Genomic DNA, 24,859 nt, shown 5'->3' on the forward strand with positions numbered 1-24,859 from the left:
TTCGGATGAATTATTTCTTTGTACCACGTGTTACTGCAAACTTCTATAGACTAAGTTTGTCAACGAACGTGTATCTTCAATATTATACTTATTGAAGAACAAATCTCACTCCTGTCTCTAGAAAGACTTCGTTACTCAATTCGTTTTCAAAAAAGAAATGTGAGCCCTCTCTCAAGAAGGACTTCTTCAGTTAACCCGTGCAAAACAAATTGGTCCTGTTTCAAGAAGGATTTCTTCAGTGAACCCGTGCTGAAAAAACAAATCTGATCCTGTTTCAAGGACTTCTCAGTTAACTCATGCTGAAAAAGAAATATGAGTCCTATTTCAAGAAGGATTTCTTCAATCAACGCCTGATGAAAGACTTCCTAAGTCAGCTTTTTCTCTAAATGAAAGAACACATGGGAAGATTCATTTTAATTTCTAGTGAAAGAAGAACTACATTCGATTTGACTCACGTTCAAAGAACAGTGTTTGGTTTCATTATATTCCGGCTTTTGGTGTTTAAAACGTATAGAGTAACGGTTTAGTACCATTGAAAATGGGGTTATGTGTGACTTCGTATCTAGTTTAGCTAATGGTTTTTGGTTGTGAACAAAGGGTTTTTTGGATTATCGAAGCATAACTGATAGAACATGGATTTGAAATGCTATTTCTTGTATGTTTCTCAGTTGAAGTGAATGAAACAGTAATTAGAAGTATGGTTTTTAATACTAATATTAACACTATAAATTAACCTTACCCCTACCCTCAGTGACTGACTGCAAAAAGAACGTATTGTTGTTTGCTTGCCAACTGGCGTAGTTTGCGTTTATTAGTTTGTTTACTACGTAGTCTCTCACGAGGCCTGGCTGTTCCTACCTTTCTCTTGTTATCATCTGAATTCAGTTTTTGTTTGCTCTATCAAGATATCTTTTTTTTTTTTTACTTTTGTTTCTCGTCACTCGAGCCAGGTGAAACAGAATCGGCCGTTTTAACAAACTTTATATTATGTGTTTGTTGGTGCACTAGACTTTAAACCTCTCCATGATAGTGGTACAGAAAGGAAAGACATTTTGTGTAGGTCTGAGATTAAAGAACGAGGTTGGGCTCTTTATCTTTTTCTATATATTTTACTGTTCTCTCCCTTCAATTACTTATTATATGTATTCATGACTCACTCCGTATGTCTTATTGTATCCGTCTATATGATTGGACAAGATCAACCGGACTTTCTGTGTTCTTAATACTGATTTTCAGATTTGAAATATTTTGGTAGGTATTATCAGCCATGTGTGATTAGATAGTAACAGCAATGTTTACCGTGTTGTTGTTTACTTGATAATAAAAGGCAAACTTAATGTGCTAATGTATAACATCATCGTAAATACACTTTATAAAATTTGCATAGTGGTCCAGACTTTTCTTATGTGTATTCTGTGATAAAGATAGTAATAATCAAGCTTGACATATTGTAGATGTATAAATAAATTTTAAAAACAGACTTCGTGCTTTTTAAATACAGTATTGTTATGTAACTGAACACTGGTATTTATACATTATATATTGTATATACACTAATAGCCAGGCTTTATTTATCTATTTTCTGTAACTAAATACTGTTAATCAGATTATCTATATTTATTATTACTGCTGAGTGAACGGATACTGACAGTCAGAGTTTAGGTATTTTGTTTGTGTAACTCGACATTGATAACCATGTATTTTTCTTTTTCATATTGCTGTAGAACTGAACGCTAAGCTTCAGTTTTATCTTATTGTTGTACAACTAAATATTAAGAGCTAGTCTTCTCTTATTGTTGTTCGTAACAGGATACTGATAACCACATTTTTTATGTTGAGATTATGACTAGTACTAGTGGACAGGAAACGGCTTATGTCTCTATTGCTCAAGAAAACGTCACGTGACAAGTAATACGTTCTTCGCAACAATACAACAAAAGTGATTATTACTGTTACTAGCGGACAAGAAATAAACTATGTCTACATTGTTTAATTCTACGTCACGTGACAAGTCATACGCTCTTTACAACAATACAACAAAAGTGATTATTACTGTTACTAGTGGACAGGAAATGAACTCACTGATCTCATAAGTAATAGAACAGCAATTGGACAATTAAAGGCTAGAAATGGAGTTACTTCCGGTAGACGTCACTGACGTTTGAAAATAATGGTCGATTCTATGTAGGAGACAAGCATGAGGATTTACAGTAAATGAAAGTTATCTTAATACAAACGAAAAATATAAAAGCGACCCACCCACATTAAACTATAAACCAATTGGTTTGTAAGTTTCCTTTTCTTTATAATTCAACATATTTTTTATAGAAATGGATGTTAGTGAAAAATATCGAATAAATCCGTCAAATACGTTCAAGTCATAGCATAGGTCGAACTTATTACTTATTCATGTTTGTACTAATGTACAGCGAAATGAAAGTTAATTGTCTTAGTGTCGTTGACCTCAAACTTTTTCGTCTGATTCGTTGAATCTGAATGACGTAGTTTAATCATAAATCTGCTCTTCCAAAGTACGTACCATATTAAAGTAACTGGAAGTCAGTTGTTTGTTTACTTAAGACAAAACAATATTTTACAAGGTATGTATGAACACCTAAAGACTTTATTTTTTTTCACAAGCGTTATTTTAATTTCATGATTTCGGTGTCGAATTAACCCTGACTGAATGTGTGGAAACATTAATTTTTTTCGGATTTTTGATAATTTCATTATTATTTTTCCCAGTTTTACCAAGTTATATTTACTCACTACCATCGTCTCATTAAATGTACAATTTTAAGTTTTTGTTTAATTGAATAATTTAAACAATAATGCAGTAGTAGGAACGGAAATTACGGAAAAGTTGGTATGTTTTAGTGCAAAGCTACGCAGTTATATCCTATTAGTGCGCCCCCCGCTAGTACAGCGGTATGTCTCCGGATTTACAACGCTAAAATCAGGGGTTCGATTCCCCTCGGTGGGCTGAGCAGATAGCCCTTTGTGGCTTTGCTATAAGAAAAACACACACTCCTATTAGTGCTCTGTCCACTCCGAACTCCGGATTGTGCCACTTTAAGTAGGTAACATCACGACTAATTAACCTGGAGACTTATGGAAAAGGGTTTATTTAGTTAGGATTAAGAAAACAAAGTTTAAATTTAAACAAATAACAACAAATAAACAGCTTAAAACATTAAATATAAAATATTAGATCTGAAATGGACAAAATGAAGAACTCGTAGATCAAAAATCAGAAAATCCAGAATTACTTAACGAAATAGAAATGTTTAAAGGACTAAGATTGGTTGTCAAGTCTCACTATTTGAGTATTCAAAGAGTTGGCGGTAGATACTTTTAACTAGCTACCTTCTCTCTTGTTTATACGTTTATAATTAATAACAGCTATGGCTGGTAGCCCTTGGGTGGCTTTGCACAAATATTCGAAACAAACTTTAATGGACTTTCTAAAAATCCATTCCTGTTGCATCAGGTCCTTGTCCTCTTTTGATCATGAATCGACTATTCTCTTTGACTAGAATTTTATTTACAGATTAAAAACCTAAACGGTTTTCAAATAAAACATGATGGCGTAATGAACACAAAGTTAAAATATTATTTCTGCTCTTAATGTACTGTATCCACTCTCGCGTGTACATGTGATCTGTCCCCCTGTGACTCAGCGGTAAGTAAAAAAATCAGGTTTTGATGTCTGTGATAGGCGTAGCACAGATAGTCCATTATGTAGCTTTCCCCTTATCAACAAACGAACTAAAATATATTATATTTATTCATCTATCTATCTATTTGTCTTAGAACTACATTTAATGATAAGTCATAAATCTTATTTTTACGCTTAGAGGTTTGTTTATTATGCACAAGCCTAAAATCATAAAAATACATAATGCACATGAAATGGTTGTCATTATATAAATATGCCCTCAAGCTTATTTTCAGGGACTTCTTTGTCGAGACTTTCATTTCATGTCCCAGAGTTTTCAAAAATACTAAAACCGTGAACGGATGTAACTCTTCAGATCCCTTCGTTTTCAGCCCCAGGATCTTCCAAGATACTGGAGCTTGTCAATTGTTAAAACTTTTCATTATTTAACGGAAATATATTTTTGTTTTGGTCTTTTAAATTTTAGGTAAGATTTATTTTCCCTATAATGTATACTTAGATTTTACCGTTGTTTTTCTTTTTCGGAAGTGTTTACATCATTCTTTAAAGATTCAACAACGTTGATGTTAAGTCTTAGCGGAAATGTCCAGATTTTACTGTAACACTTTCTGAGATTTTGAAACAGTTACACGTCAAGTAGGAGGCGCACTGCCTCGTGTTGTCAGACATTTCTCTGGGAAAGTGCAAAGCGAGAGAAGTTGAACGTGGAGTGTTTCCGGGGTACTTATTCTTTGGTGGGATAGGTCAGCAATGTAGTTAAATGATTATATTTTCCTGGTAATTGCTAAGAATCTTTTTGTCCATTTCTGGCAACCCTGAGGTGGTTTCTAGTGGGATTGATTGTTACTCTAATAATACACCAACAGCTGGAAGTAGGTTTATCGCTCAATAAGCCTTCCTTAGGCTTCAAACAACAGAGTTTAAGAAGTTGACATTAATAGAAGCATTTGCAACCGTTGTATGGTTTATTTGTTTTTCCATACTACTTAACCTTGCATTTTGAGCCTGGCTGAGCCTAGTACTGAATGTGTCGAAGGTTCCTGGACTCCAAAATGGCGCCGCTCAATAAGCTCTGTATTTATAGCTGTGGATGCGTTATAAAAGTGATAATCAATTCCGTTATTCGATTCCAAGTACTTGTAGCAACGGGTGTTGTAGGCTTGTTACCTTCCCCAAGCTTACTAGTTGAAAATTAAGGATTAACTATACTATACCTATGCGGTATGGTTTTGTGACGTGGTCATTTAGGCCATGTTCGCATAAGACGTCATTCAGGTTAAACAAACAAAATACTCTAATCCTTGTTCTCTTTGTGTTGAATATCACATTGTTACCAGTTCTATGTTTTTAATTTTCTATTTTCATCCCTTCAGAGAAAAAGTGAATAAACAGTAAAAGGAAGAGAGTTAGATGCCGCTGACTTAGTGAAAATATTTTGTCTGAGTTTCCTGTATACATTTTCTTGTCCATTAGTTAATTTTGTTTAGTTTTTATTAGACTTTAATCCTATTAAAATAACCTTCTTTTTCGTGCAGTCCTCTCCATTTCTTAAGAAGTGGGAATAGTGATGCGAGATAAGTGTTTTCCTTTCTATTTCTCTTATAAACTGATGTAACTTTTTACACAGTTCAAGAAAGAATGAAAGAGACGAAAAATAAAATTTGTAACACAAAAAATAAGAAGTGACAGGAGGGAAAAGGTTACTTTAATACATTACAGGTGTATTATATTCTACTGTCATAGACAATTCAACTGCTCTAAAGTGTATCATACTGTACTGTTCCAGATACTGATCCAGATTATCTAAATTGTCCTATACTTTGTTGTAAAAGTTGCTAGTTGAGATTTCTAGTCTGTCCAATAATCTGTTGTCCCAGTCACTGATCTAAGTGTTCTAAACTCTCCTGTACTGTGTTGTCCTAGTTGTTAATTCAGGTGTTCTAAACTGTTTTATATTGTATTGATCCAGTTACTGATGTAGGTATTCTAATCTATCCTATCCTATGTTGTCCCCTTTACTAACCCAGGTGCTCTAAGTTGTCCTCTACAGGTGTTGTATATCATGTTGTCCAGGTGTTTTACAGTGTGTTGTCCAAGTGTGTTATCCATGTATTCTAAACTGTTGTCTACTGAGTTGTTCCAGTTATTAATTCATGTGTTCTAAATTGTCCTATAGTAGTATATCTTAGTTACTAATCCAGGTGTTCTATACTGTATTGTCTCAGGTGCTGATCCAGTTGTTCTTTACTTCCCTATACTCTGTTATCCCAGTTACTAATTGAAGTGTTATAAACTGTCTTATAATTTGTTGTCTCAGATATTAATGCAGATGTTCTAAACTATTCTATATTATGTTTTCCTAGTTATTACTCCATGTGATCTAAACTGTCCTATACTATGTTATCTCAATTACTAATCCAGGTGTTCTAAAATATCCCATACTGTGTTGATCCAGTTACTAATCCTTGTGTTCTAAATTGTCTTGTACTGTGTTGATCCAGTTACTACTCTGAGCATCCTAAGTTGTTCTATATGGTGTTTTTCCACTTATTAATCTAAGTGGTATGAATTACCTGTAAATGTGTTGTTCCAGTTAATAATGGGAGTGTTCTAAACTCCTATACACTATATTGTTTTGGTCAGTAATCAAGGTTTTCTATACTGTCCTATACTATGCTGTCTTAATTACCAACCTAGGGATTCTATCCTGTGTTGTTCTAATTACTAGCATAGAATTTCTATACTGTACTGTCCTGATTAATGATTCAGGTGTTCTAAACTGTTTTATAATAATATATCTACACTGTGTTATACTAGTTACTGATACAGGTTTTCAATACTGTGCTTTCTTAGGTTCTAGTTCAGGTGTTCTTAACTGTTCTATACTGTGTTGTCCAGTTACTCATGTAAGTGCTCTTTACTGCCTCATATTATGTTATACAAGTTACTAATCCTTGTGTTCTAAACTTTCTTATATTGAGTTGTCTCAGTTACTGATCCAAGTGTTCTAAATTATCCTATAGTATCTTGTCTTGCTATTCCAGGTGTTCTATACTGTTTTCCTTGTTACTAATCCAGATGTTTTACAATGTGTTGCCTAGGTTACTAATCCATTGTTCTAAACTATCTTGTACTATGTTGTCCCAGTTAGTAATCCAGGTGTTCTATACTGCTCTATACTCTGTTATCCCAATTACTAATTCAGATGTTTTACAATGTGTTGCCTAGGTTACTAATCCATTGTTCTAAACTATCTTGTACTGTGTTGTCCCAGTTAGTAATCCAGGTGTTCTATACTGCTCTATACTCTGTTGTTCCAATTACTAATCCAGATGTTTTAAGCTCTTCTTATACTCTATTGTCCCAGTTACTAATCCAAGGGATTTTAATCTGTCCTATAATGTGTTGTTCCAGTTAATATTAGTGTTCTAAACTTATATCCTGTGTTGTCTCAGTTACTAATACATATGTTCTATACTCTCCTATACCGTGTTGTTCCACATACTAATTCAGGTGTTCTAAACTGTCTTACATTGTGTCGTATTAGTTACTATTCCAGTGTTTGGTCAAAGAAGGGAAGCTCAAGATTGGTAATTTTTGGTTTGGACAATTTTGTTTTCGAATGGAGCTTAGATGCAACTTCAGAACCTAAAATCTCTTCTGTGTAAATTTTCCACTTAACTGAAGAATGAGTCCTCTGATTCCGTATAATTTAACAATCTCGTTGTACTGAATCAGCTATGATTCCTCTTCTAGACATACATTTTTCTGTGGCAGCAATGTACATCGATTGATCGCGAATTCGTCATGAATCGAATTTTAAGCCGCTAAGCCTGTTAGTGTTTTCACGCTGATAGATTAGCTACATTTAAAACGCTAATCCTGTGTATAAATTTTAAGTAACGGGGTCAACAGTATCCCAACTGACATAATTGCCATAAGTCCACTGATTTGCCAATCTAAATATCACCAGTCTAGATACAATGACTTGGCTGTAATGAAATGGAATCTTGCTTAAGAGACACCAGTCAACAGGACGAGTCTAGAAACGCTAGTACACCTACTTAAGTGATTGGACTTTCAAGGGCAGCATTCCCTTCCCACCTGGTTCCTAGCGCGGGAAAGTGCTCGTTCACTCGTGGCCACGGGCCCTGGCATTCTTGAGCATCATAAAGATAGGCTTTAAAAACACACACAGTAGTTTTACCGAACCAAAACTAATAAGAAAACGTACAGTTTTATTGAGTATTTTTTATTTCTGTACTTACGTTCTTTACAATTTTAATGATATAATCGAAAGAATTATGGGAGTTGTTACATGTAAATTTCGTCATTCTATGCCACTTAAAAAAATTAACTGAAACATTAGAATGGAATAATTCAAAAGAAACTGTTAGTTTTTTATATAAATTTAGTGTTCTGATGAAATCTCTTGTCTCGTACACAGATTCGAACCCTTGGTCTCATGTGAAAAACTATTCAGCATTTCGACAAACCATTAATCTCGTCTACAGTTGCTGTGTTTTATAAGAATATATCCTAGACTTAATTTTCAGTGACTAGCATAGGTAGTTCAGTTTCCAAATAACCTAGATTAGTCCTATCCAAATCAACTTTAAATATATCTAAGAATTGATAGCTGTGTTGAATAATTTTTCTTCTTAAAATAGAATCTGTGAACGATTTTTTTATATGCGAATGTTGACTTGCTGCTCTGTAATTTGTAATCATACTTCCGATGAGTCAACGTCCTTCTACAGTCGGAAATTCTTTCTTTCCTCTGAAGTCCAAGAACGTACCATTATACTAACTTGAAATGGACTGCGTTATCTTGTTGATTTGCAAGACAAAAAGCGAAGTCCTTGTTTTTTTAATTTCGCGCAAAGCTACACGAGGGCTGTCTGCGTTTCCCTAATTCAGCAATGTAAGACTAGAAGAAAAGCAACTAGTTACCACCATTCATCGCCAACTCTAGAGCTGCTCTTTTACTAACGAATAGTGGGACTGACAGACACGTTTTAATCCCCAACAGCTGAAAGGGCGAGCATGTTTGATGTGACGGGGATTTGAACCAGCGACCCTCAGATTACAAATCGAGAACCCTAACCACCTGGCCATGGAGTCCCTATTTTTGTTAAAACTTTTATATTTGGGTTTGTTAATTGCAGTTGATCATCATTCTTAGAACGCGCATATATGACCCCAAAGTGTGGAGTGTGATTTTACTGCAAAGAGACGCGAACCATGGATTCTTTCATCTACAGTTTGTCACACTAACCGCTAGGCCACTTCAGCAGTATTGATTGAAACCTAAAGAAAGAAAATAACATCTGTGTAATAAAACAACAAAACCAAACAGTTGGTATTGTGAAATAGTGTTGAGTAGGAGAGCTCTGGCATTATAAAAATTAACATAACATTATTAGTGTTTTTTCCCATGTTTATATTTTCTCTGTCATAAACAAAGCCAGTTTAACTCACGTTATATTGTCTGTATATGCATTTGAAACTGCCTTTATTTTACATTAAAGTAAGAAATATAGAACTTAACAAGAAGCAGGCAAGCATCGAGGAAGGTAGGACAGAGAAGGGGGAAAGGAAAGTCCCGCTGTGAGGTTGATTATCTTCGCTTCCATCTCAGCTTCTAACCCTCTGGCGGCAATATTTGCTATCAGTTCAATCCCCAAATGGTCATATTTGGAGACCTGCTGTTTTCCATGTCATGACACAATTGTCAGTACTGTGATAACATATACTTACAGCCAATAACATAATTTATTGTAGGCACACAGTGATAATAAATTACAATATTATAATATACTTATTTCTGCTTGTCAGTGTCCATTTGTGAAAATTCCGCTGAAACTATCAGGTCAGCTTAAGACGACCTACCTGGGGTTACGTTTGATAGAGGTTTAAAATGTTTTGTTTTAAAGTGAACACTGAACTATCTATATTTCGCGCCACCGAAGGTATTGAATCCTAAATGCAGTGTTGTAAGGTCTCAAGCTCACTACTGCGGTTTTTTTCTATTTCATCGAAACTATATACAAGAACATTTATTGTTTACTGTATTAAATACGTGTATGCATGTCACGTGATCTAATAATAGTTAGCACAATATTAGCTATTGGCCAATAATGTGTGTGAATGCTTTCCCATTAAATTCCTCGGCCGGCATACTCAGGTGGTTAGGGAGCTCGACTCTTCTCGGGTTCGAATCCTTGTAACACCAAACATGTTCACCCCTTTTAGCCGTGGGGGCGTTATAATGTTATGGTCAATCCCACTGTTCGTTGGTAAAAGAGTAGTCCAACAATTGGCGGTAGGTGGTGATGACTAGCTGCCTTCCCTCTAGTCTTTCACTACTAAACTAGGGACTACTAGCGCAGATAGCCCTGGTGTAGCTTTGCGTGAAATTCAAAACAAACAAACAAATGATTAAAATCCTTTTAACTGAAAATTAAGTTACCAAATTATATATTATTTCGAAGTGAGTAATTGTGTTTTAGCCTTACCTGGATTAACCAATGTGCACTCAGTGCAGTAGCACACATTCTTTGACCTTAGAGGTGGTCAACCACTGCCACGAAAATACCTCAACGATATTCTACAAATAAATGTGCAACACAATTAAAGCTGACCTGAATTATGCGCGTATTAACGACATTAACTAATTAAAATGCTTTCTTGGCTTCTCTATTACTTAAACGGGACAGGATGACTAGGACCTTTTAGTTAATTAATTTGGCATGAAACTGCTAAAGTAAGAAGACAAAATATTTGCGTTGTTATCGTTGTTGGTGTGTCTTCTGCTGAAAAAGGTTCAATTCTTTCATTAACGTAACGTGTTACGAAATTTATAAACTGTGGCAAATGATCCGCTTGGCTTTGTTCGTTTATTTGTAGTGGTGCGCAAAACTTCACAATGGGATATGTGCACTACTGGTATCGAAATCCGATTTTTAACGTCATATAACTACAAGGTTACCACTGAGCCAATTGGGGGAGGGTAGTTAAGGGAAGGAGGGATAAATTTTCCATTATTTAATTCAATATCGGTTTTACATGCCATGCAGCATACACGACTTTAGTGGTGTTTTATATAGATACCACCAGAGGGCTATTATTATTTACAATAGAGTAAGAAATGCTGACAATAGTTGTTTGTGTGTTTAATGCGTTACCACGATTACCTATTGAACGTTGTTTATAAAAACATTAAAAAAATTGTCTCTAAGGCTTTCCGTTGTTCGTATCTTCTGACGTAACAGACATCTGAATAGTAACAATAAAGGTTGACAGGCTAAATATTATATTATCCAAACTTTGGGAGGAATACATCTATGGGTTTGTGAGGAAATTACTTGTCAGGAATCCATAATTCCAGGGAACAGTTAAAAAACCAAACAGATATAAATTTGGAGAGATCGTGTTTACTTGAATCATGTAAACTTTAGTTATTAAGCCTAATACTCTAAATCGTATATATAAATATATAGATTAAAGTCGAGTTATTAACCTTACTACGTTGAGTCATTATTGACTCGTTAACTAATACATTATGAATTATAAAGAAATTAACATAAAAGCTCCTTCGTCTTGTTTTTAAACACCCATAAAATTAAATATTCACACACACACACAGTATTTATCTTGTGTTTAAACACTCTTAAAATTAAATATTCAGACATACACATTCATGCCTGTGTACAGTAATAAGTTGTCTTGTCTTTAAACAAACAACATTAAAATTCAGTCATACACACTTAAGCGTGGATACAGTAAAAACTTGTCTTAAGTTTAAACATACGTAACATTAAATATTCAAATACCCAAATTCAAGTCTGGACACAGTAAAAAACTTCATTGTCTCGTGTTTTCTAACACATGTGAAATTAAACATTGAAGCACACATATTCGAGCCTGTGTACAATAAAGTTACTTGTATGTTTAAACAGAAATAAAATCAAACATTTTCACATACACGTTTAAGCTTAGTTACTGTGAAAACTCGATTGAAATACACATACAATTAAATATTCATGTACATAAATTCGAGTTTGAGTACAGTAAAAACTTGTCTTAAGTTTAAACGCATATAAGATTAAATAATAATATGTACACATTTGAGCCTTGGTACGGTAAAAACGTGTTTGTCTTGTGTTGAAACCCACATAAAATTAAACATTCAGAAACACATATTCGATCCTTGGTATATTAAAAACTTGTCATATGTTTAAATACATATAAAGTTAAACATTGCAAAGATATTCGAGACTGGGTACAGTAAAATTTTGTGTTGATGTTGTACTAACTTGTAATAACCGCTCAGTCCAGGGAGAAGGGGCAGATAGGTCGTTTCCGGCCACAGTAGCAAGCATTTCCGGTTTAGAACATCAACAGACCCTTAGTCAGAACCCATACTTTGTTATATCACATACACAGGTCGTTAAACTGGTGGGCATCCTTGAAGATGCTAACACACCAAACTTAGACAGTGCCTTACCACGTGTTCATGTCCTAACATGCTCAATAAAGATTGTTAAGCTATTTTATTTGTTCTATTTTACAATAAGTTTCAGTTGTTGTTTGCTGTTGTTTAATGTTAGGGGAGTTTTGAAGACTAAATATATTCGTCAACATTCGTTATCAACTAATGTTTCTATGGTAATTTTATATATTTCTGTAAGTCCGTTAATTTAAGGACACTCAGGACAACTTTTTAAAAAGATATACACTGTAGTATTTAATAATTGAACCTGAAACATTTCAAAGTGTACTTCAAAACGCACTCACTACAGTGTTTTTATATTATATTAGTTATCAGTGATGTCGAGAAAACCCACTTTTAGAGAAATATATATTATAAATTCGGCTCGTTTGGGTTGAGAAAATATTTTCAACCCAAACGAGCCGTTTTTTGCATATATATTATATTAGTTGTTTTATTTAACCCAAAGTTTTACAATGGTCTATATGAGCTCTCTCAACTGTGGAGAATCGAACCCTGGATCCTAGCAAGAAAGTCCATAAATCTAACCCTGACCCACTTGAGCGAGGATATCACCTGGTGGGTAATTACAAAGAAAAATTCATATTTGAAATTATTAAAATTAGTTCACACTTCTTGGACTGCGCTCTGACAAACGTGCTATGACGGGACTCCCCAACTTGATCAACGAAAACTGAGGTTCATCAGAAGAAAAGTGAGAACCCACGAGTTTTATGTAGGAAAGTTTGATTTTCAGTGTAGGGTGTTTTGAAACTTCACATCACTGTAAATCTTAGTTGCTTTTCTCATTGACTATCAACATTTTGCTTTCTATCTCATTAAAAGGGTGTTACTTATCTGAATAAAAAGACGTGGCAGTGAACGAATGTTCATAAAATGTTATACTTTATTTAAGAATAAGTCTAATATGTTTATTGGGAATAACCCAAACCATATTCTCAGATTTTTTTTGTTAAATTGCCTTTAAAAACCATGTACAATCTTTTGTGAATGAAACCTATTCTAAATGTGTCTCTAGTGAAAGTTAAACCTCCTACAACAAAAAATTTTTAACCTTTAACCAATCTCTCATCTATGCATTACATGTGATTCATGGGACATAATGCCTGGGTATCATAAGTGATACACAGTATGTCCGTAAAAAAACACTGAATGACCTTAAACAGGAACAGAATTAAGATATAATGGTCATTCCATGCCAACTCATTTAGAAAAAAGAACTTTTCCCTGTTCATGTCATTGATTTTCTTGAAAAACTTTAAGCTGAAACTTCATTTTGATTTATTCAGCCATGAAAAATCCTAAAGCTGTACTGCATGGCTGAATAATTCAAACGAAGTTTTTGCTTAAAGTTTTCTCAAGAAAACCTATGACATGAACTGAGGAGCCCTAGGTGAGTTGGCATGAAATGACCCATAATCGTTTTAAGTACAGAATTCCTTTAGAGCTCGGAGATGGAGTTGGTTTTCCGCTTGTATTTTAACCACGCGAGTATGATTTATTCTAAAATACGAGTTTTACTTAGACTGCTGTTGTATTAGAAGCTCACTCACTAAAGATCAGTTACTCATACGAATCATCCTCCCATGATCTTCGCTGGTTGGATCGACTTACACTTGAGCATTACTCAAGTTTTTATTTAGTCTGTGTTCACAGATAACACTCACAGTGTTTTACGACTGTCGCCAGTTGCCTTGAATATATAAGTTAAGATACAATAATATCAAAGTGTACATGTGTATCAATAAAATGTTAACGTACACGTAGGTAAAGTACGTAAACATAACGTATATAAAGCATTATAGAACTATTACAATGATAAATACGCTTTAATGGAGCAAAATGGTTAACTTCTGTTTGACAGCGCCCTCTGAAACAAGCGATTGAATATAAATTTAAAAATTCTATTTCATCGTGTTAGGTCTTAGCCCGTTGATTGCCATAACTAATACGCCCGCTACTTCTATGGAAACATATGGGCGTGTTTTTGTATATTGCTTGTAGCATGGTATATTCAAGTAAACTGAACTAACTGGAGAATATAGAATAGGTTCGATGACAACAAGAGATTAGAGAAGATAAGAACATTATGGAGTAATGTCTAGGACTTCAGCTTTCCTCTCGAGAAGAATTTCTGTAGAGCTACACATACACACACACTGAGAACCAAATATAACTGTCCTGAAACGAGATTCTCAGCTCACAACAAGCACTGGTTTCTTCGTTTTGTATTGTCTCACCACGACAGGGACTGACACGTATCAGCCAATGGAAGGATGCTCCACCACAAACGAAATAAGTCAAAGGCAAAGCCTTTATGTAATATATGTAAATTTTTAAAAAAATGATGAATTATAAATTTTCTCAGTTGTCTCAGTTACTGTGTCTGGTAGCGAATGGGTTAAATATAAAAGCAGATTTGAGAAATAAAACAAAGAAATAGAGCCAGTTACTTCATGCAGATAAAGAAACTTTTAGTTTGTTGAATTTTACACAAAGCTACTCGAAAACTGTCTGGGCTAGCTGTCCTTGTTTTATGAAAGGTAGTCTAGAGGGAAGGAAGCTAGTCAACATCACCCATCGCCAACATTTGGGCTACTCTTTACGAATGAATAGTTGGATTAACTGTCATATTATAATGCCCTCATGGTTGAAAGGGAGATCATGAACGGTGAAACTTCCAGATTACGAGTCAAGCGCTCAAATCACCAGCTCATACCAAGACGTAAAAAATGGGCTGTCTGTGCTCTATCTATCTTTAGTATCGAAACCCTATTTTTAGAGTTGTAAGCCCGTAGACTTGCTGCTGAGCCACTGGGTGGCTTAGGATAGAGTAAGGAAAATTCTGGGTTATTGCCTCTTTGAATAAATAGGATAGAAGTACGAAGTTGATCGTGGGAGAAGGGGAGTTAGAGCTTTGAAAGCCTAGCTATTTTTGTTGTTGCAACTATTAGCTTCAATGATTTTGTACGTTTTGGGGAGATAAGTTAGCTACGTTCAATTTGCTTTTGGATGGTTAAGGAATGGCCTCAGTGGTCTTGTTTCCTTATATAAATGCTATTTATATCAGGTATTTATAAGGAATCGAATATTCTGGTACATAACGTATAGGGTAGCAACAATCAACCTATTATTCGATAATTTGCGTAGTTTTGCATCACAATAAGATTGAGAATAATCATCTTAACCATAAATTTCTCTGCTGACCCTCTGTGTCGCCACTGCCCTCAAGGCCTTTTGTCTACTACCAGAACTCGTCCGGTCAACTGGGTGTACAACACACAAAACGTTGTATATCACAAGAACTTGTCTCTAAAATGACGAATATAAATAGCGTTGGTATGGTAGCAGTGTCATTTGTGATGATAGTAGCTATGTTAACCATGTAGTATCCATTCGTTGCAGTATATTCAACATTAGCAAATTATCGTTTCTTTTTCTCATACGATTTCAAAAGTGGACTTATTAATAATGATAATAATGAAACAAGATAATCGTGGGCCAAAATAGTAAAATTCCACTCCCCACTCCATCCCTCACCTCGTCAACTGCTTTGTACACAAATGCAGTTCATTATAGAGGTCCGGCATTGTTTGTTTTGGAATTTCGCACAAAGCTACTCGAGGGCTATCTGTGCTAGCCGTCCCTAATTTAGCAGTGTAAGACCAGAGGGAAGGCAGCTAGTCATCACCACCCACCGCCAACTCTTGGGCTACTCTTTTACCAACGAATAGTGGGATTGACCGTACATTATAACGCCCCCACGGCTGGGAGGGCGAGCATGTTTGGCGCGACTCGGGCGCGAACTCGCGACCCTCAGATTACGAAGTGCACGCCTTAACGCGCTAGGCCATGCCAGGCCTCGTGGTCCGGCATAGCCAGATGGTTAAGACACATGACTCGTAATTTGAGGGTCGCGGGTTCGAATCACCGGCACATCCAACATGCTCGCCCTTTCTGCCGTGGGGGCGATATAATGTGACGGTCAATCCCACTATTCGTTGGTAAAAGAGTAGCCCAAGAGTTGGAGGTGATGATTAGCTGCCTTCCTTTTAGTCTTACACCGTTAAATTAGAAACGGCTAGTGTGCAGTTTTGTGCGAAGGTCAAAACAAACCAAATCGTTATAGAAATGTTAGGATCACAGACACATCTTGACGTCATTTTATTCAGCTCAGTAGTATTAAAGACTACAATACAGAAAAATTTGCACAAGGGTCGCACTGTTTGCTCTCATGTATAAGTAATCGAATTATAAAAACATTTCACATGGTTTTAAAACTTTTAGCACCTTTCGAACTAATATTTGCTATCGGTCGAATTAGGAGAGAGTCCTTCGATCATAACATACAGCGCTACCTTTTACTTCATCTGTTCATCTGTCATAAGTGACGTCATTTACACTGAGTGGATCCGTTTGTGTGTTGTTGTTTTTTTTACAGTTTGTAACGTGGTAAAGAATATTTTCGACAAGTCCATAATTAATAAGATAACCTTATTATTTTAAGAACTGTCTCTTTGTGAGAATTTCGAGTAAGTCATGCTTTCAAATATGGTTTACATATTTGTAAACAAATAAGTTGTATTCCAACAACCGTGAGGACTTGCACGATTATCCATTCTTCGTGCATTTAACTTACATATTTTTATTTATGTGCGTATTTTTGCTTCTAGTCCATATTTATCGACACACTTTGTAAATTGATTGATATTTTTGTTCAACTATGCTCGTCACAAAACAGTTTGTTTCTTTTAAGAAAGGCCAGAACAGCTGCATTCACTCTCCATACTGTCACCTATCTGTCTTCAAGGCTACAAGACAAATACTTTCAACTTGAAGGATATAGCTAAGAAGTTGGAAGTAAAAACGGTAATATTTTTTTATTTAATAATTTTTTCTATATAGAGTTAGTTATCGTATTTTGGCATTCTGTTTTCATACTCTGAGATAGGTGTTAAAAAGTGTGCTTTTTTACATGACAAACTTCTCTATGGTCCATTTTCTGAGGAGATCTCCCTTTCTCACGATAATGAGACATTAGGTTTGTCCTCCTTATTTCTTTATTTCTAAAATAATCATAATGAGAGTTACTAGGGAGTGGATGGATAATCTGTACATTAATAGATTAAAATATTAACCTCAGCATGACATTACTTTACTCATATCTAGGATGATACATTCCTGGGTTAAGCGGGTTAGAAGTGCAGGTATTATAGTAATGTTAATAGCAAAGAAAGCTGCATTGTTCCTTTGTTTAAGGGTACCATTGAGAACAGTTTGTGATCTATTAAGGTGTTAGAACAGGTGTCGCTTTATCAACAGAAGAAATGCGACACTTACTTCGTGGGTCTGATGTTACCGGTTGCCCCCTACCCTTACCTTTTCACATAAATCACTACGTATCCTCCTCCTTCCTCAGTCCTCAAAGGAAATTTTTACAGTGACCTAGTTTTGTTAATTAATATTCAGAATAAACTTCTACAACAAAACCTGCTACAGTGACAACTACAACTACAACAGAATGAACAACAAAGACAACAACTACGATAAGAACAACTACAACTACTACAGAACGAACAACAAAGACACAGCAACTATAACTATAACAATAGCAGCAATAACTACTACTATTAGTACTTCTACAAGAAGAACAACAACAACTACTGGTATTATTACAACAAGAACAACAACAACTACTGGTATTATTACAACAAGAACAACAATAGGTATTAATACAAAAAATAACAGCTACTAGTATTACAACAAGAAAAAACAATAACAACTACTACAACAACAACCACTACTACTAGTACTATAAAAACAAGAACAACAACAACTAGAACTAGTACTACAAAAACAAGAACAACAACTCCTACTACAACAAGAATAAAAATAGCTACTACAACACTTGTACTAGTAGTACAAAAACAAGAACAATTCCTACTACGACAAGAACAACAACACGTGCAACAACAACTAGAACTAGTACTACAAAAACAAGAACAACAACTCCTACTACAACACGAACAACAATAGCTACAACAACTACTACTATTAGCACTACAAAACAAGAACAACTCCTCCTATAACAACAACAAAACTAGCTACTACAACACCTATACTAATACAACAAAACTAGCTACTACAACACCTATACTAATACAACAAAAACAAGAACAAGAACTAATACTACTACTACAAAAACAAGAAAAACAACTCCTACTACGACAAGAACAACAACAGCTACAACAAGAACACCAGTAGTTACAACAACAGCTACTACTAGTAGTACTACAAAAACAAGGACAACAACAGCTACTAGCACTACAAAAACAAGAAAAACAACTCCTTCTACGATAAGAACAACAACAGCTACAACAAGAACACCAATAGTTACAACAACATCTACTACTAGTAGTATTACAAAAACAACATCTACTACTAGTAGTATTACAAAAACAACAACTACTAGTACTACTACAACAAGAACGACAACTCCTACTACAACACGAACAACAATAGCTACAACTACTACTATTAGCACTACAAAACAAGAACAACTCCTCCTATAACAACAACAAAACTAGCTACTACAACACCTATACTAATACAACAAAAACAAGAACTAATACTACTACTACAAAAACAAGAAAAACAACTCCTACTACGACAAGAACAACAACAGCTACAACAAGAACACCAATAGTTACAACAACAGCTACTACTAGTAGTACTACAAAAACAAGGACAACAACAGCTACTAGCACTACAAAAACAAGAAAAACAACTCCTTCTACGATAAGAACAACAACAGCTACAACAAGAACACCAATAGTTACAACAACATCTACTACTAGTAGTATTACAAAAACAACAACTACTAGTACTACTACAACAAGAACAACAACAACAGCTACTACTATAGGAACAAGAATAATTCGAATCACTCATATTAACCCAAGAATTAAAAATGGAGCTTATTCGAACCTATATAATATTTTAAAGCATATTTGTTTAAAATATTTGGGTGACAAATTATTGGTAGGCAAATTAATTTTATTTTTTGTTTTGTTTCATGGTTCCTATTACAATTATGAGGCATACGAAAGCATTACATGAAAAGGTGACCAATTTTACCATGAAGATTACTAATTATATCTGGGGTTTCCTGTATATTTTACATAAAAAATGAGTGATTTCATCAGTATGTCTTTCTTACATCTGTACTCTAAGTGTTGTAAGAGGCAAAATAAAAACCAAAAAGAATTAAATGTGAAAGATTTGTAAGAATCCGGATATTACTAATATTTGGGGGCTGTTGTGATATTTACTGACTTAATATTTAATACACAAATTGTACATGAAAGTGTTTCTGTATAGTTCTCAGAAAAATTAAGTAATAATTCCATGAAATGAGGCGCCATCTACGTATGACAGTGAAAACTATCATTAGGAAGCCTAAATTATGTGATTCAAAGGAACGCTTGTGCTGAAAGCCTACGAAGTAAGTTTTTTTTATTATTATTTAAAACAATCGAGTGACGCTAGCCTTAACATATTACTGATTCTTAACAAAATTACTTTTCCTATTCATCTTTTTATAGATATATACATCTGTACACGATTATAAACTGAATTCAATGTTTATGAATTCATGTCTATATTTCGATAACAACGAAGATAGCCAGTAATGCCGGGCTCAAAACATAATGCTATAAATGGGGACACGAGCCAACTATTCTACCATTTTGAGCCGTGAGTCACGAATTATTCGTCTGATCAAATGTCACTTTCGTTAAGCGTCAGTTTTACGTATATTTTTTTATTGCCGTTTTTGTTTAGTGGCAATGAAGTAAGAAAAATTGAAATAGCTGCAAAAGTCGAACCACTGATTCGATGGATTATCGATTTCAACTGGAGTTTCGAGGGATCTATTTGAGTCCACCTTCTAAGTTTCATCAACACTGGTTCAGCCAATTTGTCGCAAGTGCGGATAATACCAGAAAAACAAAAAAAAACAACTTATATTTATATATACAAACCTATAAACGAGTTCTTCGATAGTTGCACTTTCATCTATCTGTCCATATTTATTACACATTAGTATATGGGGTGTCGCTTTACGTGTATATGTACATAGCTACCTATACATACATATATAACAAAAGGGAAAAGCACATTAACTTCCAATGAAAAAGCAAAAAAAAAACCCAAAAAACAAGAACAGCGAAAAGATACGCAAAACGTTGTTGTTTTGAATTAAGCACAAAGCTACACAATGGGCTATCTGTACTCTGCCCACCAATGGTATCGAAACCCGTTTTAGCGTTGTAAGTCCGCAGACATACCGCTGAGCTACTGAGGGGCACGCAAAATGTAAGCAGTAATTCTCGTTGACGCAATAATAAACGGAACGTTGTAAAACTTCGTTGGTTACAATTAAATTGAACCTGCTTTAAAAGTAAGTGAAATAAAACAGCCATGTACAGCGCATGTTTACAAACAGTCTAAATCTGTCAACGATTACGTAAAGGTGGCGAAACACGACTTTTATTCTATTTCAGGCTATGAAGAAGAAACTGGTGAGGAGACCCCTTTAAAATAACAAAGTCCCCGGTTCATCTTTATATTCTTGACGTTTGTTGCATAACTTTAGGAAAGCTTTCATTTTTAGTTCACTCTTGTCTATGTAACTGTCTTCCAATAATATATTAAGTGTATATATTCCATAATTTCAGTTCTATAACTTTCTATTAAAGCTGTATTATATATGTTACAGTTTAGTATTGTTTTTACTAGTTATTATATTGGTTGCTTCTTTATGTCGATTGTGTACTATATGTTATTATATAGGTGTTTATTTATGTAGTGTACTGTATGTTATTGTATAAGGTGTTGATTTATGTAGCATACGATATGTTATTCTTCAGGATGTTGCATTATATGGCGTTTGCTTTATAGGTGTTGCTTTGTGTAGTGTATTATGTTATTATACAGATTGTCTCTTGATATAGCGAGCTGTATGTTATTATATAGGTTGTTACTTTTTGCAGTGTAATTATTATATGTTATTGTTTAGGTTTTTGCTTTATGTAGTTTGCTATATGTTATTTTATATATTTCTGCCCAATATAGTGTATTATATGTTATTATATAGGTTTTGTTTTGTGTACTGTATTATACAATATTGCATAAGTTGCTGCTTTATATAGTTTATTATATCTTATTGTATAGGTTGTTTTGTGTCATTATATATGGTGTCTCTTTATCTGGTGTATTATATGTTATTTTATAACATGTCGTTTTAAGTAGTCTATTATATGTTATTGTATAGGTGCTGCTTTGTATAGTGTATTATATGTTATTGTATAAGGGTGTTTACCTTATATAGTGTACTGTGTAGTGTTATTTTACAGCTTTATGTAGTTTGCTGTATGTTATTCTATTGGTTGCTGCTTTATAAACTGTACTATACAACATGTTACTTTTTAGTGTGTTGCATTAGATAGTGTTCTATATTCTATTGTATAAAATTTTGTGTTATGTAGTGTACTATATGATATTATATAGTGTTGCTTTATGCAGTGTACTAAATGTTATTGTTCTTAATGTTGCACTATTTGGTGTACTGTATGTTATTGTATAAGGTGTTGCTTTAGGTAGGATACAATATGTCATTTTTCAGTATGTTGTATTATGTAGTGTACTATATCTTATTCTTTAGGTTGCTTTTTTATGTAGTGTAATATATATTAATGTACACGATGTTGCTTTATGTAATTTACAACATGCTATCATTGCATTCTGTGTTTTTACTACAATTATAGGGTATAGAATATTGCTTTACGAATTCTACTGCACGCTATTGTATAGGTGTTGCTTTATATACATTATTATATATTATTGTATATGATTTACTTTTTTATATTTTACTGTCTGTTATTGTATAGAGTGTTGCTTTATCTAGTGTGACATGTGCTATTCTATATGGTGTTGTTTTATGTAGAATGCTGTTGGTTATTGTTCTGGATGTTGTATTATGTGGTGCACTATATGTTATTGTATAGAATGATGCTTTATATAATTTACTGTCTGCTATTATAGGTTGTTTATTTATGTAGTGAATTTATTTACTTTTATAATCTTGTCAACGTGTTCTTTATCTCTTCGTATGATCTTATCGACATGTTCATTATTTATTCATTGTTAAATCTATCAATTGTGTTTTTTTATCTGTTGGTATAGTTTATTCAATGTGTTCTTTATTTTCCTATAATTTGATGAACCTGTTCGTTATCTGTTCGTATAATTTGATCAACGTGTTCGTTATCTGTTCGTATAATTTGTTCAACATGTTTTTAATCTGTTCTTATAATTTGTTCAACATGTTTTTAATCTGTTCTTATAATTTGTTCAACATGTTTTTTATCTGTTCGTATAATTTGTTCAACATGTTTTTAATCTGTTCTTATAATTTGTTCAACATGTTTTTTATCTGTTCGTATAATTTGTTAAACATGTTTTTATCTGTTCGTATAATTTGTTCAACATGTTTTTAATCTGTTCTTATAATTTGTTCAACATGTTTTTTATCTGTTCGTATAATTTGTTCAACATGTTTTTTATCTGTTCGTATAATTTGTTCAACATGTTTTTAATCTGTTCTTATAATTTGTTCAACATGTTTTTTATCTGTTCGTATAATGTTTTTAATCTTGTTTCTTTGTTTACGTTTTCTAAAATTGATGCTTCATAAACTGGTGCAACTTCACTTGTTTGATATTTGTAGATACAGCTTAATATTTATGTAAACGTATCACGAAACAACAAATTATAAAACCGTTTCTTCTAACTTGAGCTGTTGTATTTCCTGTATTTACGCATAGGATAATCCGCAGTGAGTTTTTTTGTAGAACATGCTCCTCAGGAGCCAAGAAGTGTCTTTATACTATTGAATATTAAAAGTAAATTCAATCTGAAACCTCCTAAAAAAGGGTGATTTTGAGCGTATGTCTTTGGGACAACTTTTCGTTTGCTAATTGAAAAATGTTTAAGTGAATTATATCATCCTCATGTCTCCATACTAGCTAGTAAGTTTGTTTGTTTATTTATGAATTTTCGCGCAAAGCCACACGAGGACTATCTGCGCTAGCCGTTCCTAACTTATCAGTGTAAGACTAGAGGGAAGGCAGCTAGTCATCACTATCTACCGCAAACTATTGGGCTACTCTTTTACCAACGAATAGTAGGATTGACCGTCACATTATAACGCCCCTACGGTTGAAAGGGCGAGCATGTTTGGTGCGAGGGGGATTCGAACCCGCGACCCTCAGATTACGAATGGAGTGCCTTAATCACCTGGTCATACCGAGCCTACTAGCGAGCACTAAGGTCTACCTGCTATACAGTTACGACAGAAAGTGTTCGTACCCCTGCGTCGTGAGTAGTTTTTTCCTCGTAACTTAAAGAGTATCACGATTAGGATAATGAAAGTAAAGTATATTATAAACATTATACTAACACATATCTACATAAATTTTATGTAAATTGAACGACAAATAAACTTTTTATAAACAAATAACCAAACATAGGAGGGACAGAAAGTGTTCGTGCGTCTACTTTAATGGTCAGTTGTGTAGCCTTTCAGGTGAATTACTTGGCGCAATCTCTTCTCATAGCTCTCTATGATTGTTTGACAGTACGCGACAGGTATTTTCTTCCATTCTTCTTTACAGAAGGCTTCCAAATCTTACAAGTTTTTCGGATGACGCTGATGAACCCTGGTCTTCAACTCATGCCAAACGTTTTCAATTGGGTTGAGATCGTGTGACTGTGATGGCCACTCCAGAACGCTTATATGGTTCCTCTGCAACCAGGATTGCACATATTTTGATGTGTGTTTTGGGTCATTGTCGTGGTGAAAAATCCAACGACGCCCAAGCCGCAAGTTCCGAGCATCATTCTTGATATAAGTGCCTAATATATCAACGTACTCTTCTTTTTTCATGATTCTGTTGCTCGCAAGTTCCGAGCATCATTCTTGATATAAGTGCCTAATATATCAACGTACTGTTCTTTTTTCATGATTCTGTTGACGCGGTGAAGGCTGCCTACACCAGAAGAACTGAAGGAACCCCATAGCATAATCAAGCCAAGTCCGTGTTTAATTGTTGGGACGGTGTTCTTTGGAAAATTTCGTAACCCCTTCTTACGGAAAATATTGCGAACTGTAAGTAAATTCAGTATATATATCAATAAAACCACATTCTTAGCATCATTAATTAAACAACTACCAACCTTTTATGCTTTTGCTATTACATTTTTATTTTTAGCTTTCAAATGAGATATGAACAATTTCACCTATGATTCGGTAGGGAAGGTCAAAGCATCACAATAGTCAGCAGTAAGATAAGCAGACAGAAACACTTTGAAAGCAGCTACAGTTATAATATTGTACTGGGCTTGGTGCACAATAGCTATCAAGGTGGTTCTAAACAGTTCTAAATATTTGTATGTGTCACATCAAGAATTGCATATTTTTTGTGTTTGGCCGTTAAGCTCGTGATGCACTGATGGATTTCAGTTACTTTACCACTTCAAATCATTTTTCGCAGCCCCAACGCTAAAAGAGTGCGGAAAATTCCTTCTTGTTGGGCATTAAAAAA

The 24,859-nt window shown here is 34.4% G+C and overlaps 1 long non-coding RNA gene across 2 annotated transcripts in view; it reads left to right on the forward strand.

Annotated features, from left to right (window-relative positions):
- LOC143235407 (uncharacterized) overlaps positions 1-24,859 on the forward strand; it is a 262,811-nt gene that overhangs the window by 156,021 nt on the left and 81,931 nt on the right. The window contains exons 5-6 of one of the 2 annotated variants that reach the window (XR_013019165.1): positions 16,951-17,063; positions 24,300-24,423. This is a non-coding gene — a long non-coding RNA (uncharacterized LOC143235407). The remainder of the gene's footprint in view (positions 1-16,950; positions 17,064-24,299; positions 24,424-24,859) is intronic. The other variant, XR_013019166.1, reaches the window with a different exon arrangement.

Source organism: Tachypleus tridentatus, chromosome 12 (genome assembly GCF_004210375.1).
Source record: "Tachypleus tridentatus isolate NWPU-2018 chromosome 12, ASM421037v1, whole genome shotgun sequence".
In the NCBI taxonomy this organism is placed as follows: Eukaryota; Metazoa; Arthropoda; class Merostomata; order Xiphosura; family Limulidae; genus Tachypleus; species Tachypleus tridentatus.